Here is a 6,000-nt window from a genome sequence, read left to right as displayed (position 1 = left end):
GCCTCATACAAAAGTTTAGCTGCCCAGAGTCAACAGCAGGACTGAGATAAAAAATGACACTACACAAAGGAAAAAGAGACCAAATTTTTTACTTAATAGTTTTTCAGGAGCAGGAAACGATTTAAAAGCAACTATGGAGTTCTTCAATAACAAACTCACAAATTTTCCTGTTTAAATGAGGAAAGTAACCCATGCCATGGCTCTGGGCATTTCAGGCAGAGCCTGTCCATGATTTCTGCCCTACTGAGACTACTTGACTGAAGTGCAGTTGAACTGGGTTTATAGCCAAAGAACTGGCAAGATACCCTGTCAGATCCAAGTTATTTATTTATCTCTGCAAGGACCAGGAGTTTGGCTGTAGCAATATCCCATTTATTTCCAAAGGTACCCCAAATGGGATTACTGTGACCATTTCAATTGGCAAAAGACCGTTATTATGGAAGGTGTCGGGATTAGATTCATAGTTTACCATAAATGTAGTTTGCAGCCTGGCAAATTATTTAATTTCTCTGTTCCTCAGGGAAAAAAAAAAAAAAAAAAAAAAAAAAAAAAAGGTCATATTGTTACTTTTTAAAGGCATTTTGAGATTTAGGATGGAAAAGTGCATTACAAAATTCCAAGTTAGCATGAGAACATTCTGTATAATTGCAGGAGGAAAGAACGAAGATCTAAAGGCTTCACAGAGTTAAAATATAGTAACATAATACCATGAAATTGGTTGTCAACATTCTTTTAAAGTCATCCAGGTAACCTTTGCCTATTTGTAATAATTAAATCCAGGTCAGTATTATTTCATTACATCCCAGCACAGTGACTTTTTCCTTCTTGCAAGCTCTTGATCAACGACGAAATACTGCAGGAAATATTTTCCTTCTCTTCTTCAGATATAGTGCTCTATTCTTGAAAAAAATCCATCAAAGGGATATTAATTTTATGACGGGATATATCAGAAAGCAAAATCAGTGGAACTGTTGGCTGAATTATTCCTTTGCCTTTCAAAGATGTTTTAGTAACATCTATCAGTGTCCGTCAAATGTTAATAACACTTTAGAGGAAACAACTTTAAATTTCACCTACCCTTCAATAAACTTTTGACTTTCAGTGAATGGCTTATAAGCCTGAGAAACTCCTTTTGTGATATGTTTCTGTCTCTGACCACACTGAAACCCTCATTTTTAAGGGTTTAGGACATGACAAGAAAACTATACCAAGAATAAATTGATCTCTGTTCCTTCACTTTTTCCCCAACATTTAAAATTCCATTCTTTAAAAAGCACCTGGCAAAAAATGATTTACAATTTGAAGATCACAAAAGTAAATTGAGCTGGAACATACAGTAATTGAGAGCCCTATTTTCAAATGTAACAGGCTGAATTCCTAAACAGTCCTCTCCCCATGCAAACAGCAGTTTCCCAACCCTGTCACTAGGTGCAGAAAGTGGAATATAAAGAACAAACATCTGAAAAACAGGTCTGAATTGATGAGGAGTATTATACCGAAACATTAAGAACTGCTCCAGTGTTAAGTGATTATAGAAACGTACGGGCTTACATTAGCACTCAGTGCGAGATGCAGTGGATGTTAACACCTTCCATGAATCATCGGAACAAGGCATTGACATGCCTGTGCGCGTTTGAGGGCACTGCACAGCCCACATTGCAGACCAGCTGCATGTCAATGCAGAAGCATGTTAGAGTTGTCCGTACGAGCATCTTACCAGGCACAACTTTCGGTCCTGGTGTTCAAATAATACCTGGGAGGTTGCTTCTCCTTCCAGTCATAAGCACAGTTAGGATTTCTGAGGATATCAATATGCTACTTAAAAATGACAGAAAATACAATGAGTTTCACAAGTGGAGAGAACAAAACCCTCTTGGGAACTGGAACCTCTGTATGTTTAAATATTTAAGTAACTAAAGATGCAAGCTGATTTTCAAAAGACTTCTAAAAAAAAAAAAAAAAGGTAAAAATTGTAGCAGAAATAACCACCGCAGCATTGCCAGGCCTGTCTTGTTCTCTGTATGTGAGGAGCAGTAATTTGCTGGTTGTGCATTTCTCTTCCAACATCCCAGTGCTCTGGATGCTGACATGACACTGTGAATGTGTATTGAGGGAGGGAGGCAATATGAGGGGCTAGTGCTTTGTATTCACAAATACTTGCTGTACTTTCTCCTAAAATCTAGCCATTTGTTAAAGAGAACAAAATAATGCTTATTCTTATATTGCATGCATTGCCTATAGTAAGATGTGGGAAATGCTGCAAATCATCTGTGTGTCAGATCGCACTCTCAGCTCAACAAATAAATAATACATATTTACACCTACATACTTATTCCCCTGTGTATTTAGCAAAGGAACATGAGGGATAGGAGCACACATGGGACCAGAAAAAAAGTAGTAACCAGAATACATTCCTCTGCTTGTGCCAATTGTTTTGATGCAATAAATCATCCTGAAATGGTTCTCTGTATTCAAAATGACGTTTCATGGATCCCAAACAAGAAGTCAAGAGCTCACCAAGGATGACATTACAGAACAAAAAAAAAGTTCTGTCTTCTTGAAGAAATCTTCTCCATCTGCACAAGCATTTTCTATCTAAATTCTCTGAGAGATGGAACTTGCAAAAGATTTGGATGGCTCAAGCCCTCAGTGGATGTAACAATGTTCACAACTTTCACATACATGCACATCTGCCAGTTTTATAGAGTGCACTAAGACCTAGTTAGTCTCTGGAATTGGTATTTCAGATGGCATATAACATGGAAGGAGCTCTGTTGCCCAAGAAATGGAGAAATCAGCAGGAAAGGCCAATCACAAGTGGTGCATTATAAGTTCCATAGTGTGCTACAGCCAATTTGAGAAAGAGCTTGTTTATTTTTATCATCATATCATTAACTAGGCTACAGCTGACAAGCACAACAAGGATTATTAGTTCTTATTTATTTTGATTTGGAAAGACGCTTGGCATTCAGTCAATAGTTTCCTGTCCCATGCTCTGGACATTTCCAATTTATATCCTCGTTAAAAAAATATACATACATATATAGTAAGAGAGTGGATTGTTCCCTCTTCATGAATAAATAAAAGCAGTACACGTTACGTTATAGTAAAAACCTTAGCTCCTGCAGGCTGCAGGTCATTTCAATACTAGGTATATATACAGCAAATCAAAAGGATGATAATTTATTCTTAACCACATAAGACAGCTCAAAATGGTTTCTTTACAGTTTCGAGACATGCATAAATGGAAAATATTCTCCAGTAAGATTGTCCCTTCATATGCATCTTTCAACAAGACTGAATACAGAAAAACACATATGAAGAGACCATTTCTAGCCAAGGTAAAACCATGCAGTGCCTTCAGTGAAGAATTCAAGGCACAGAACCAAACTTACATCCAAGCTGACTTGAATGGAGAAATGGAAATCTTCTGGGATCCATGTGCAGCAGAAAAACGCATTAAGGGTATCAGTCGGACCCATAAGACATACAGTGACCCTGTAATTACTGTCTTCACTCTCCAGTGACTTCTCATCAGCTCCAGGACCGCTACTTAAATTCCCAATCCTTCTCCTTTGGCTTTAGCTCTGCAGAAATTTTTATTGTGCTTGACTATTCCAGATATTTGTTAGAAAAAGATAAACACGGCTGCAGTCACAGCAAGTTGAACCTTTTTCTTCAATATTTCTCCTGCAACTGCTTTTTTTAATGATAACCAACCACATAACTATGCAAAGAAGCACCTTGACTTCTTCATGCTTCACCCGTGCTCTACAGGAAACCTTTCAGTCTTTTCTGTTTCTGAAGACAGACTGTTACCCAAGCATCAACTTATTGCTTAGATGTTGTCTCTACTCACATGCAGCCTCTAATCACATAGCATGTCTCTAATCATATAGCAGAAACCTGGGGTTTGAGTAGTGCAAAATTCAGCTCACAGACTGGGCTAGCAAGGAAAGAAATTAAACTAAAGAATTTTGAAGATTTTCTAAACTCATTAAGGATATCTTTCCTGGCGATGGTCAGGAGGAATTAGCTTTGTAATTATTTCAGAAATATTTGTGATTACTTCACTGTCTTTCAGAGGCCCCACTAAACAACGTTCCCCCATCTGCCTCTTCCATCCAGAGGCTGCAGATTAACATATAGGAAACAGTCTTTGCCCAAAGAAATTGCAATGAAATTATAAGCATGATCCACTTTATTGAATTGCGAAGTGCAGAATGCTTAATTATTAAACACTTGCCAAGTATGTTTTTCTCGGGTTTTGAGTCAATTTTTGAACATTTTGTTAAATATTGGAATCTGCTAGAATAGAGATAGAAGATTACACAGTAATTATTCTTAACTAAGAATAGATCCCCCAAATCCATTAGGAACCATCTTCTTTGTTGTTATCTTTACAAGCAATATGAAAATTGAACACATGGAGGTGACTGGCTCTACCTTAAAACAATTTCTTACTGAATTCTGCTCCTTTTTAGAAATGTATGTATACTTATTTTTCTTTCTTTTTGTAATGGATCCTGTCTCTGGGAGTTGGGGGCAACAGTATGATTACTGGGAGTCACCAGATGGTGCTATTGTACATTGTCTGTCTTCTGTTCATCTGGATACCCAGGGAATCTCATGAAATGCAAAGCATCAGCTGTGGTACAGTTCCTCCCAAAATCACTGTTAAAGCTTGCCTCTTGCCTGAACATCTCTGATAAAAAATTACATTCACAGGAATGAAATCCATGAGCTTTTTCAGTGTAGGAAGAGACAAAATATTGCATGAAACCAGAAGGTCTGCATTACTCACATGGGTAACGGTTGGTGCTACGAGCTGACCAAATCTACCGAAGTTATGAATTGCCTAAGCAAATTCAGAAAGTAAGAAGGAACTTCTGTAGGTGCCATAACTGTAGACAAATAACACCTGCTTGAATTCTCTTGTGGGGACTAAAAATATTTTTGACTGCTAGACCAGCATGGAGATAAAGATGCAATGTTCAGATGCTTTATATTACTCGGGCAGTTCTGTCAACTGAAGCAGCTGCGTACATATTGTAAAGGGCCTGAAAAATGAATCAACCTAAAAGTGTTTTCATGCTATTCGTTTCATTGCAAAGAGTAAGAAACAATGCAACCTGTCGTCTCAGACAGTATCTTACTTGCTGACTAAGGTTAATGCATTTCTTGGTGTGGAAGAAATGGTTTGGGATAAATTCCCTACAAACTGTCAGAGCAAGGAGCTAAGCGTGACTGAACTCACTGCTGCTAAAACCCATGACACCACATGAACTCAGGCAAGATTCGTGTTCAGCAATAGGTGTTTGAAGCAGCAGTGGCTCAGTAGGCTTTTGTGGAATCCATATAAAATAAGAGGTATGGCAACAAACAAAATCTGGCATAAATATGTGACAACACTGATTTCTTTAATCAGTGCCCTCAGGACATATTAGCACTCTGCCTCCTGACTGCTCCATGGTTAATCAATAAAAAAGTGGTTTCTCTTTAGGGTTAGTGTCACTAGCAGGCTCGGTTAGACCTCTAGGGCTTTTTCCTCAGTTTACAAGAGACTTTTTTTCTATTTTCCTTAATAGGTTTACAGTATGCAAGTGTTTTGCATAAATGCAGGGGCAGGCTGTCCAAAGCCTTCTTTTTTTTTTTTTTTTTTTTTTTTTTTTTGCTGCAGCTTTGGATTATGCTGGTGAAAGATGGTTGAAGGAGGCAGTGGCTGTGGACACTGGCACAGCAGCTCACACAGAATTGGCAAATTTCTGCAAATACTCTGTTGGAAAATCCCCCACCCAGTATTTTATAAATGCCCAATACACCAGCAACATTAGGTCAGAAATGCATGCTATCTTTGAAAGAACAACATTACATTACATATTTTCCTGCCTCTCTTTTTCCATCACAGTCCAAATAATGACATTGTGCAGAAGAGTTCATAGTGAGGCAGAGTTTGCAGAGAGAAATTAAACTCTTTTTTTACCAGTTGGAGTAATGGGT

This window comes from Aythya ferina, assembly GCF_964211825.1.
Source record: "Aythya ferina genome assembly, chromosome: 12".
Lineage (NCBI taxonomy): Eukaryota > Metazoa > Chordata > Aves > Anseriformes > Anatidae > Aythya > Aythya ferina.
This window is presented reverse-complemented; position numbering follows the sequence as displayed.